The 12,309-nt window shown below is 36.0% G+C and overlaps 1 long non-coding RNA gene across 2 annotated transcripts in view; it reads right to left on the bottom strand.

Moving 5' to 3' along the window:
- Window positions 1–12,309, bottom strand: part of LOC146598643 (uncharacterized) — a 48,625-nt gene that overhangs the window by 14,009 nt on the left and 22,307 nt on the right. For both annotated transcript variants that reach the window (XR_014895230.1, XR_014895229.1), the window contains exon 3: window positions 54–160. This is a non-coding gene — a long non-coding RNA (uncharacterized LOC146598643). The remainder of the gene's footprint in view (window positions 1–53; window positions 161–12,309) is intronic.

Raw genomic sequence — 12,309 nt, 5'->3', positions numbered from 1 at the left:
AGAAAAGAGAAAATTTTTAATATTTTAAGGATTATTAAATATAAAAAACTTACCTCTGACTCAGGTAGGTAGGGTACTGTTCTGAGTACTGTTGTTCTGGGAAGTACCACTCTGTCCTTTTTCTACTAAGTATTCTTCCTTTGGCCTGTGGTACTGATCACTGTCAGAAAGAAATATTTGAGCTAAATAGCCTGATCTGGTTTCACCCTTATGAAAATTTCTTTTTTTAATTACACTACCTTACCATCCTGTGAATTTTTTAGTCTTTGTTGATAATAACCATCAGTTTCAATAGGATCATGACAAATAATACCTGTTCCCTAACAATACGAATTTCTTGGTTGTTTCTCAGCCAAAAGCTTGTCACAGTAAGTTATTGCACATGTGGAATTAAATTTGAAGCAGGATTTTGAAATCTTCCCGATTTAGATAAACACAGCCCAGTTAATTGCAGTAGATGGACATAGGTGAAGACTACTTGTACTGAAATGTCAGCAAATAACATATTCCATACAATCTCTTAAGAAACAAACATTGCGCCATCTTAAATTACCAGGCAACCTGGCCAAGTCATTTTTTTTTTAGTCTACAGTGTTGTATTCACTAGTTTAGATTGTTTGTTTCATTTTATTTGCCTCAATGAATACATTTTTTTAAAAAATRTATAATTCAATATCCATGSCATCAGCCTCAATAAATCAAAAAAGGCTTTGACAAAATCCAGGATATTGTTATGGAAATACTAAGATTCTTCTGAAAAACATTTGGGTTTCTTTATTGTGGGTATATTTTTTCTCTGTCTTTTGCAATCTGCCTACCTGTTTTTTCTCTTTTTCTCCTTCTTCTTCCCTTCCCCCCCCCCTTTTTTTTTAATAGAATACTGGCACAAATGCAAATACTGCATTTGTGCCAGTATTCTATAAAAAGGAGAACCTGAACTAGGTATTGAAATTTCAGTCAGACAAAACTGGATAGCTATATTTTTCTACTTCAAATCTTTACTGATTTAGTCTAATAGAAATATTTGGCATACCTGACACACAACCATTTGAACTGACAAAAAACACAGTTGCCAGAAAACAGATTCTTGTAGTGAACTTTACATATTGCAGTTCTTTCGACCACAGGGAAGAAACACAAATATTTAAAGTCTACCATTGTGCTGTGACACTGAAATCCATAGTTATAAGTCACTTTTYGGTCACAACTGTACTGTCTTGAATATTACTGTGTAAAATCATTACTTAATAAGTTAAGTAGAAACCTTGARAGCGTTTGAGGGGTTCTTGCATGGACATACTGGGCTTTGAATAAGGACCTCCTTATTTGCCTGCCTCATGGGAGACTTCTAAGTCTGTGACAAGAAGTCTCACTTTAGATCAGAAGAGATTCCTTTTTCAYCACAGGACATTTGAGCTGTATGTGGAAAATTGATCTGCTCTCAAATCTACTTTTCCCAGTGCAGATCTTGGAGAGACACCAAGCACCAATAGAAGACTAAGTGATGCACGAATGGCCATCTCATGTCATCTATATACAAAAGCACAACTGTTTCTGCAGGGCAGCAGCATCAGTTACAACCAGACGGAGAAAGAAGCAGGGTATTTTTTCTTCTGTCTCTTTGCCTAAGGGGTCTCACTGTTGCACCTTCCGTGGAGAATCACAGATGCAATGTGCACAAGGCATCTTCAGGTGGTACCAAACCTATAATCCATTAAAGGCAGGTGGACTCATTTGTGATGTTAATGAATAAACAAGGTATCTTTCCAGTATATCCTTCTAAAGAGAAGGAAAAAAAAAAAAATCCGAGTATCAAAATCCTTTACGTATTTGGGGTAGCTATGCTAAAAGTGTGGAAAATCAGATAGTGATGACTGGCCATAATGCAATACTGATCGTCCCTGTCAATATGGCAACATCTCCGAGCAGTAACATGACCAAATGAGCAGTTACTCCTTGCCTGTGAGGCAGTCTCTCACTGCCACGTCGGGTTTAGATGCCCAGGATGTAAGCATTTATCCTAAAGAAAGAAACTTTCTTCAATTTTCCCCAAATTTCTTCTCTGGTAGAGTTAAAGCTAAGTCCTCTAGAAATGTAAGCAATTCGTGTGTATCTCATGTCACCAAGAAGACTCTTCAAATCTGGGGGATCAGAGTGGGACAGCACAGAGTATAGGAAAATTTGATTTACTCGCATCAGAAATCATTTTCTTTGTTAAATTGTGTCCCCGGTTCAGCAAATCAAGTACTGAAATAGCTGAAGAATATGTATGTATTGTTTTCGAATATGCATGTATTGTTTTCAGACAGCTAAAAAACTCTGTTCCTTGTGGAACMGAGTAACATTACAAAGAGTTTTAAATGATAGTGGAAGTGTAACTTCTAAGCAATTTTTAAGAGGAGTACGAATAAGAATAAAAATAAGAACAAGAATAAGAACAAGAACAAGAATAAGAAAGAATAGGAAAAATAAACAGTCCCAAAACAGGGGATACTGTTAGAGCTCATCTCATTACTTGTATAAAAACTTCTAGTTCTATTATTGGAAAATTAGTCAAATGGATTTTGCATCAAAGAAAATTTGGGTAGCAGATATATCTTGTATCTGGGCAGCAGATCCAAGAGCAGTCATGCCTAGATTCAACAGACTAATAGACACCTCAGAGCTTTTTGGTCTCCAGTGCTGGAGCACATCAGGGCTTTGTTGCAAAAATGGAAAAGAGGAACTTTAACAAAGATATTATGCTTCCTCCTGCAAGAATCTGGCAGTTCTAGATGCCCCAGGGAGCTCAGTTGCTGAGAAATCTTAACATCTGATCTTGCTTTATCAGAATGTCTGAAAGTCCAGAAAACCTTGGTAAGGGCTTCCTGGACATACAGGCTCCACATCACACACCTGGTCCATTAAATTTGTGTTCCTGTCACTCTTCTCCAACATATTTATATAACTTTTTATCCTGGAACAATTCTAACTATTAGTATATTTGCTCATGTTGCTCTGAAGTAATTAAAATTAAATTTTAAAAGTGCTATACCTAAATGCTGAATTTTGGTCAGCTCTAACTATAATTTAATTGAGCAATATTTATACCTCTATATCTCAAAGCCTAAATCACATAGATGTTAAGTTTGAACAAAAGGGACACATTCTTCTTCTCCGTGGTATAAATTTCTCTCCATATTAGAGTCATATAGAAATATTTTGAAGAAAACTTTAGTGAAATATTTTTCTGTTATTATATGATATTTATAAAAGCCAAAATAGTTAATTAAACTAGTTTATCAATCCATAGGAAAATTTCTGGATTACAGATAAGAAATTTATTCTGAAAGAGAAAATCTAAAATGCATTCACAAAGAGGCCCTAAATGGGGCCATCTTTTCTAGATCTTCTGTGATCCAGAAAAGAAAAAAATCTTTAAATCTTTAAAATTATTAAAAAATAGAGCTATTTCTAGTTATTTCTATGTCATATATCACAATGATTTTTTKGGGGGGGCAACAGTAGGTAAGCACTTATATCAGGCAAAAATATTATTTTTATTTTTATTAACAAAAGAATTATCCCCTAGAGTGGTCCACAAATCTTATTTTAAATCTCATTCTGTACTAGGTATATTTTATACACAGACACACTGTATATAGTGTGTCATCTATAGCTTCAATAATTAAGAGGTTTAATATGAATCCTTTTATACACTGAAAACAATTCTGAATAAACTTTTTTGAAAAGTCTAAGCTATGACTACATTTACAATTTGCCTAAGATGTACGTTTTATTTCATTTTAAAGGGAAATAATTAAAAGTAGAATCATAGAGTCATAGAATCAGTAAGGTTGGAAGGGACCTCTGGAGATCATCTAGTCCAACCTCCATGCTCAGCAGGGTCACCTACAGCATGTTAGACAGGGTTGCATCCAGGCAGGCCTTGAAGATCTCCAGAGAAGGAGACTCCACAACCTCTCTGGGCAACCTGTGCCAGTGCTCCGTCACTCTCACAGTGAAGAAATTCCCCCTCATGGTCAGGCGGAACTGCCTGTGGTTCAGTTTGTGTCCATTGCCTCTTGTCCTGTCACATGGGACAACCAAAAAGAGTTTGTCCCCATCCCTTTGACACCCTCCCTTCAGGTACTTGTACACATTGGTATGATCCCCCCTCAGTCTTCTCTTCCCCAGGCTGAAGAGGTCCAGCTCTCACAGCCGTTCCTCACAGGGCAGATGCTCCAGCCCTCTGATCATCTTCGTAGCCCTACGCTGGACTCTCTCCAAGAATAACAGAGATCACAGAATCACAGAAGGGTTGAGGTTGGAAGGGACCTCTGGAGATCATCTAGTCCAACCCCTCTGCTCAGACAGGGTCACCGAGAGCATGCTACACAGATAGCCAATTTCAAACGAGAAGTTACTAGTGTGATGGGAGCAAAGATTATATTGCACAAGAAGATTGAAGACCTGCCTTAATCCTTTTAAATAACAACATTTCTGGATATAGGCCTGGTCCCTTGGAAGGTAGCATTATTACTTCAGCCCAGATGTCTGACCATGAGCCTGTTTATACATTTCTCGTAGCCCTACGAATGCAGAAATGCAGCATAGGAGATGGTGCCAGATTCAAGGCCTGTAACCAACAGAAAACGACTTATAGCTTGGCACAGGGGTGATAATCTCTCATAAATGTGTACTTTTCAGAGTTGTTTCTAAAAGAATATGCACACTACCTTGTAGAGTCATCGTCCTTCATACATGCATACAAAAATGTTGGTTAAATAAAATAAATTTTTATTTTAAATAAAATAAAATTAAATAAAATTCAGTTCCCTCATCTGTCATTTATTTTTTTTTAGTGCATATTTCTCAAGTTTGTAGAAGAAAAATTCTAAAAACTTCCAAATTTAGAAAAAAATTGCAAGTTATCTTAAAAAAAAAAAAAAAGTTATTACTAGGCAAAAGAACTTTTGTAAAGCCATGAGACTCATGCTTCCTGGAGAGCACCTTGCAGATCAAGGTGAAAGAATACCATTGCCTTATAGGAGGCAAAATGTTGCATTACAGAAGAGAGATAGAGACCTCCAGCAAGCCCATACAAAATAAAAAAAGGAAACACAAACAACAGCTCCCCCATGACATTACACCGATACAGCAGTATATAGCGAGAAACCAAAAATATTTAGGTCAACTCTAAATGTGAAAATTTTGTATCTGAGTCACTCTTACCTCAAACAAATAACAGAGCTGAGATTATCCTGATTAAAAATAAACTAACAGGTTGGTAGTAACTATGTGTGGTCATTGTCATTCCACATTGTTTCCGAGACAACAAAAGAAGTCTGTGAAACTATGAAACAAAGGAAGGTTATGAAACTATGTGAATTAAGAAATATCTTATTCCATGTTTAGAGTGAGGTACAACACAAACATTATGGCAGAGGGACAGCCAGAACTGTTCTTGCCTTACCCTGAGGACTTCTCCAGGCTCCACAACTGTCCAAGGTATCTTCCCTAGTGACCATTATTTTTATTCTATTCTTTAGCATTTCTCCTCTTTCATTGGTCTCTCTCCAGCACTAATCAGTTCCCATCTAGTCAGTTGTTTCAGGAAACTGACTTCTTAAGCCAAGAGGCAGCCATGAACTGATGTCTTTTAGGTTGTCCTCAGGTAATGCTGGTCTTCCAAATGATGTGAAGAGAAAGCAGCTGACAGGAAGACCTCTATCTGCAATCTGCGTGTTTGTAATAATAATGCAATAAAAATTTTCTCATTACAAAAACATATGGTAAGCTATGCATTTTTCATACCACTGTTATGAGGTTAAAATTATTAGAAATTAATAAGTAAGTCATTTTAAAAGTAGTAAGATTTTGCAAATCTATTTCTCATTCCTCTATGATGTAAGTAAACTGAATGTCCACTGTGGAGATTTGCAAACTAATTGTCTTGTCAATTAAACTGAAAATGTTAATATGACCGTTAGAGGTTAAAAATTTCTTATTTCTTTTAGTTATCATCTGTCATACAAATCAGGAAATGTAAAATAAACAAACAAACAAACAAAACCCTTTACCTATTCACTTGATGTTTTAAAGTTAGGGCTTATATTGCAACTTAATCAATTTCATGCAGTTATAAAAGTTACTTGAAAGCTAGCCATGCTTCAGTTGAATAAATAAGTTGTGAGTAGCATTTTTGTTCCAAAAATAAACGATTGACTTACTCTGCTGAAAAGAGATGTGGCAAAATTTCCTCTACTTAGCTTTGTGAGAGGTCATTTATTTTAGCTATAATTTATTACTATTCCACACAAATTTAATATACCATTTTTGTCGTTGCTGAATATAGTTTACCTTAAATATCATCATTAAACAGAAGGTAGAGAAAATATATATATTTGACTAAATAAGTGAACAGCTGTGAAGTTTTTCTATGACTCTTTGTTAGACAGTGTCCTTTGCTAAGCCTTGGCAGTCTGGGAGATGTTCTCAAAAAGTGACTTCTATTGTACTGTTCTTCGATTAAATGAATATCAAAAAGATGTAATTAAAAATAAAAATTACAGTGTAAATGAAACTGACAGATAATGTAAAAGGAACAAGTCCTTGTCCTATGAAAAAATAATTATATTTCCATAACTATTTCAATTATTTACTGATCGCTCTATTAGCTGTGATTTTTAACTGTAATTTCTGAATTTCAGAAAGCCTGCATCTTATTTATATTAGTGCATCTCATAGTCCTAGAAGCAGTTGCTGTTGACAGCAGGGCTCAACAAAGTTTTATTTATCCCATTTCCAAGGGTTGGAGGATAATTTTATGAGTAATATTTGTGTTCAAATATCAAATCGTACATATCTAACATTTCACCCCCTTCAACCCTCCGGCCAAAATACAATTTTGTCTTCTTTTGGAGAATGGATAGGGAAGACGATACCAGCTGGAAAATGCTGGAATAACAGCGCAAGAGAGGAAGATATAAAACTACTGTAAAATTAGTTAAAATTGTTCTCAATTTCATATCAGTTTCAAGAGAGAAATTCACAAAATAATTTTCTGCTCCAAACTAGAGTAGTTCAAATGTTTTATTTTAATATAGTCTCACGTGTAAATGTATTTTAATAGAAAATAGTGGATTTTTGAACAAATTCACTTCTCATCTGATCCTGCTAAATTAGGGAGAAAAATATTGTTCAATATTATCAACATTTTTTTTATAAAAATTCTATTTTCTAGATGCATTCAATACAAATAGGAAGAGAGTTTAGCATTTCTACTTTGCCACTATTCATAAACAGAAAGACGCAGAACTAGATTTAAATTGCCTGCCTATTAAGTAGTTATATCTACCTTTTAGATCTGTCCAATAACATAGCTTATTCCAACCTATCTCCTGCATTCATACACATAGGACTATATGATCTCACAGTGAGCTCTCTACATGCTTCAAAAATAATTCTGTTTTATTTGGATTACAGTCTTGTCTAAATATTTGTCTCTATTTTTCCAAGATGTATGAAAAATTTGATCTTGCTGAGTATGAAATAAACAAGCCTTTCTGCAGTTTATCCAAGCTGTTTAAGAATGCCCTTGCAATAAGTTTATGTACATTGGCATTTTCTTTCTAACTCTATTAGATCTCATAAGTGGAAGTAAAGCTTTGGAAGTTACACTTTTTTGATATTTAGAATCACTAATTCCAGGAAAAGTTGCTAAATTGTTTTTTGTTCTTTTTTTAAGAAAAATATAAATAAGTAATGTTCAGCATTTTCTTACTACACTTCTACTTCAGACCATTATTTTGAAACGAGGAATTCTTTTCATGTACAAAACAATGTTAATTGCATGCTGAGCCAGAAATATGAAATACAAGAAAACCCATAAGAGTATATTTGGAGACCCAGCTTGAAACCACAGAAGCCCCAAAACTCATGAGTTAGAGCTGAAAATAAAATAAAGACAAACAAACAAATAAACAATCGGTTCCTTACAAAACTTGAATGTGAGTTATGATCTTCTAAGCAAGGCCAGCCCCCACGCTCCACAAACTGAGAACCTCTGCTGTACTTTGTTGTCACTGAAGTCACAGGAAAGGTCTGCTCTAGCTTCAGTAAGTTCTATGGAAAGCAAAGGTGCCAAGTGAAAAAGCAACAGTGACAGATGAAAATACAGCCAGACAGCTAATGTGAACATTGATGCTTTTATCCTTTGTTTTTCAAGGTGACTCATGAAATTCCTTAGCTTCAAAATGAGAAGGGAGCACTGTCCTTTGCTCTCCCCGGGCCTAGTAGCCCAGGAAATTAATTGTCTACAGATCCAATAGAAATGTCAGTGTATAACTCCTTCTTGCAGAAATAAAATAATTCTTCTAATACATATGACCTCATGTGAGATTTGGGGGCTTTTTTTTTTTTTTTAATAAGCTTTACCATTTACATGAGCCTAGAAGTCAACCAAAGATTTAAAAATAGTAAGATAAAGTGTCRAGTAGATTCTTTCTTCAGCATGTCTCAGTAACACAGCATTCTCAGTAAAAAAATAGTCATATGTGTTAGGTGTTATTCCTGAGAAATAAGAAAAGTTATCTTGAAGAGAGAACATCTTCTTTATTCTGTATCATTTTTTTGTGCAGCATTTTAAGAAAAGATGCATTGTACTTGGGGTAGTTAGTACAATAGATGCTAAAATGTCTAAAAATCAAATACTTCAAAAATAATTTTAAAAATCCTCATTTTGTATCTATTTCTGGAGTCTTTTTTTCTTCTTTTTTAGAATTTTTTCCTTGTAAAGATGCAGAGGGCAAAATTCTGGATGTGCGTAAGTTATCTATAGACTGCAGAAGTAGAGTATGCCTCAATCTGTAATTTCATTTCTCATCTCTTTTCAACAACAGCAGCTACAGCAGATAGGCTGAAAAAGTGTGATTAAGTCTATCTTTTGTCCAATGGAATGATATTTTTAAACAATAACATTACACTCTGTCTGTATTATTTAACACAGGATATTGTGGATCCTGTGTCAGATTAGTACTGTGTCAGTTAAATGTGTCAGATTATTCTGTCTAGATATTTATCCAATTTTTTATGACTGCTAAAATATTTCTAGAAGATATTTCTTCTCTTCTGATGTCCTTTCTCCCTTTCCCAATTTCTAAGAAAACATACTCTTTCTCAAAATAATGTTTTTTTCTTTTTCTCATAGTCATTATAGGCATGACGGTCTTTTTTCAACTAAAATATGTAACTTATTTTCAGAAAAAGAAAATATATTGTGAAAATACTTTCAGATAATTCTCCAAGTTGTGTATATTTCTCTCTTTTGTGCTATATTGAATATCTGATGCACCATGAGAGTTTCAGAAAGACTTTTTTTGTGTTATCACTTTGGTAGCCTATTATTGATTATTTTGTACAGAGGGTCGCACTCCTTCTCTGCAGCCCATCAGTGCTACCATGACACACACAAATTTTGTGAAGATTTTTTTTCTGTAAACTTGGTTTCAGACCTGAGTAGGCAGTCATAGGCTTTAGAGACATGATTACACCCTGGCAGCTCTTTCTTCACAAGCTGTCTCAACGGCAGGGGAAGGAGCACCTCTGAGAGCAGACTCACGCTTTCTGCAGAACTGAGGTGAGACTTGTTATTAGAACCAAAAAAATTGCAAATTGCGATGGAGAGGTAGGCTGTGTGTGAATGGGACCAGCGTTTGGGAGGCCTATGAAAGAGCTGAAAGAGAAACGCTCTCTTAATAAACTTCATGATACGTGACAGGAACATCAGACATTTTTGAAAGCAAGATAACTTTAATTATAGTTTTCCTGCTACRATTATCAGTGACAAAGGTTGACTGACAGGCTGCAAATAATAGCATACAATTAGACAAGATGCGAACATCAGACAGCTGGTGATACGTGGCTGAAGGTGAGACACAGAGAGCAGCAAGGAAGTGTCCTCTAATAAGCTGCAGTGGCCTGTTGGGGAGCCACCACGCTGCAGGTAACAACGAGACTTTCATCATGTCCAAAAAGCCTCTCAGTCGGCAGGAGAATTGTCCACAGGAACATGTCTAGGTGAATGTAAAATCTTTCACTTCAGTGTCCTTTAGTATGATTTTCACTGAAGAGATTTTCTAATTAAACACTAACACTAAATTTCGTAGTTGAAATGGCTTTAATAGAACAAACGGTTGCTAAAGCTTAAAGGCTCTTTGAAGGAATAAAACTTCTGAGGGTTTGGCCAAGAAGTGTGGGTCAGCTTTGAATGAACAAGACACGTTCAGGCTCGGCTGCAGGCTAAACTGGAAACAGAATCCTCATATAGCATCATAAATAATTCTGGCAATTTTGCCTTCTAGAAGAACATGTCATTCTCTCAACTGCTCTGACATGAAAGCACATAGTTCCTGCTTTGGGGTAGCACTTTTCCAGTCGAGCTTTACTGATGGTGGAAAATAAAGAACAAGGGAGCTGTGCATTGAGTATGTGTCTGCACGGACCGCTGAGACTCCAGATCAACAGATCTGACTGCTAGAGCGGMAGACAGAGCTTAAGAGCAGAGCCAGAGAGAAAAACGTACTTCTATAAGTGTAATTAGAAAAACAAAAAGAGTATGCAAATATTTATTAGTAAATATTATGAGAAATTAGTTCTTATAATCAAACTGAAAAGGTTCTATATCATCAAAATTATCATAGAATAAGAAAATTTTTGATTTCCAATAAAAATATTAATTTTCAAAAGTCCAACCTAACTATTCAATCAAATCAAAATCCCATCTTTGTGTTCATGCATGGTGGGGATGGGTGATGTTTCCAAAACAGAGCAAAACTACAAAAAGAATTTGTTTGTTTGTTTGTTTATTTTATGATGATAAAAATGAAGCCAAAAACAATCTCTAACAAAATAAAAACAGCTTATGGAAAAATTTTGGTGAGTTTGTCTGGTAACTCAGAGACCTCACACATTACAGGATGCTAGAGCGTAATACTAGAATTAAAACTGACTTAAAAAAAATACTTTCTAAAGTTGAACTCTGGTCAACATAGCAATTTGAAAATATACTCAGAAATCTCAGTTCAAAATAAAATTTTCTTCATCGAGAAAGAAGATGAGGCTGGATGGAGTAAGTTTCAGAAACTCAAAACTCTCAAGAAGATGGTCTTTATTTCTACCTTCTGTCAGAATGTCATGTAGGGGGATTAAAAGCCCTGAGTCCATCTCTTTGACAGAGTTCCCCATGCTGATAGCACAGAGGGCATGTGAGGTGGTCCCTCATGCCGTGTCTTGAGCTAGCTGTACGGTGTGCTGCCTGAACTTCATTAGAGATGTGTCTGATCTCAATACTTTTCCTACAAGAATGCTTACCCAGGTCCTGCAAGCTGCTGTCCCCCTTTTCTTCATAGTGTGGCACAGCTGGTATGGCAGAGATGGCAAAAGCCTCCTTGCCCTAAGAACACAACTGAAGTCTAGCAACCAGTGGCAATGCAGTGTAGTTTTGTGACTTGCAAGTGCCTGAACCCATTAGACACAAGCTAATTTGCAAACTTGAAATGTTCTGCAGTCCTGCTTTCAGTGGTATGGAAAGCACGGTGTATAGCTGCTCATGTAGGACCAGATTGCCTATCCTCCTATCAGAGAGGTAAAAGGATTGTCATTAAAGGTGCTGCGCCTTTCAATGGCAGTGAGAGCTCTTCACCTCCAGTGAGTAATTCAGGGTAAGAGTTTGCAAAGATCAATTTGAAGATGAACTCCTTCAAGCCAAAGCAAAAGCTCTTCAGCAGGGTTTGGGTCAGGTCTGCAGCCCCTGCCAGAAAGGAAGGTCCTTCACTTGAATGAGGATGGAGAAAGATGAAGACATGATAGCTGAAGTAGATCTTCAGTGCTAAGGTCCAGATCAGCAAAAAAAAAACATGAGAACTTGGTTGGAAACAGAGTCTCTGTATTCCTCTGAGTCTCTAATACCCTTCACAGCAATTTTTTGGTCCTGTATCAAGATATGTCTTTTCCAGAGAGAGGCAGAGAGAAGAAAATCTAATGGCAATTTGAGAACTTGAAGATTCAGCACAGCACTGCCTTGCATGTTCTCCAACTGTCGCCAATTCAAAGCTGCTATTTCTTTTTCTGTAGAAATATAATGATGAAACTTAATGAGTTCCAGTAAAGAACAAAGACCCCAAAAGGAAGACAGACATGCAGCAGCACAAATGCAGTGACTGCCAAATCCATTAGTTTATTGACAATACCACTAGATGGTATCCATTCTCCAGCTTTCACTTTTTCTTTTCTTTTTTCCTTTCCTTTCCTTTCCTTTCCTTTCCTTTC

The sequence above is a fragment of the Rhea americana genome, unplaced genomic scaffold (genome assembly GCF_003343005.1).
Source record: "Rhea americana isolate MKP2758 unplaced genomic scaffold, rheAme1 scaffold_158, whole genome shotgun sequence".
Lineage (NCBI taxonomy): Eukaryota > Metazoa > Chordata > Aves > Rheiformes > Rheidae > Rhea > Rhea americana.
Note: the sequence above shows the minus strand (reverse complement) of the source record. Positions and strands in the feature narration are given on the sequence as shown.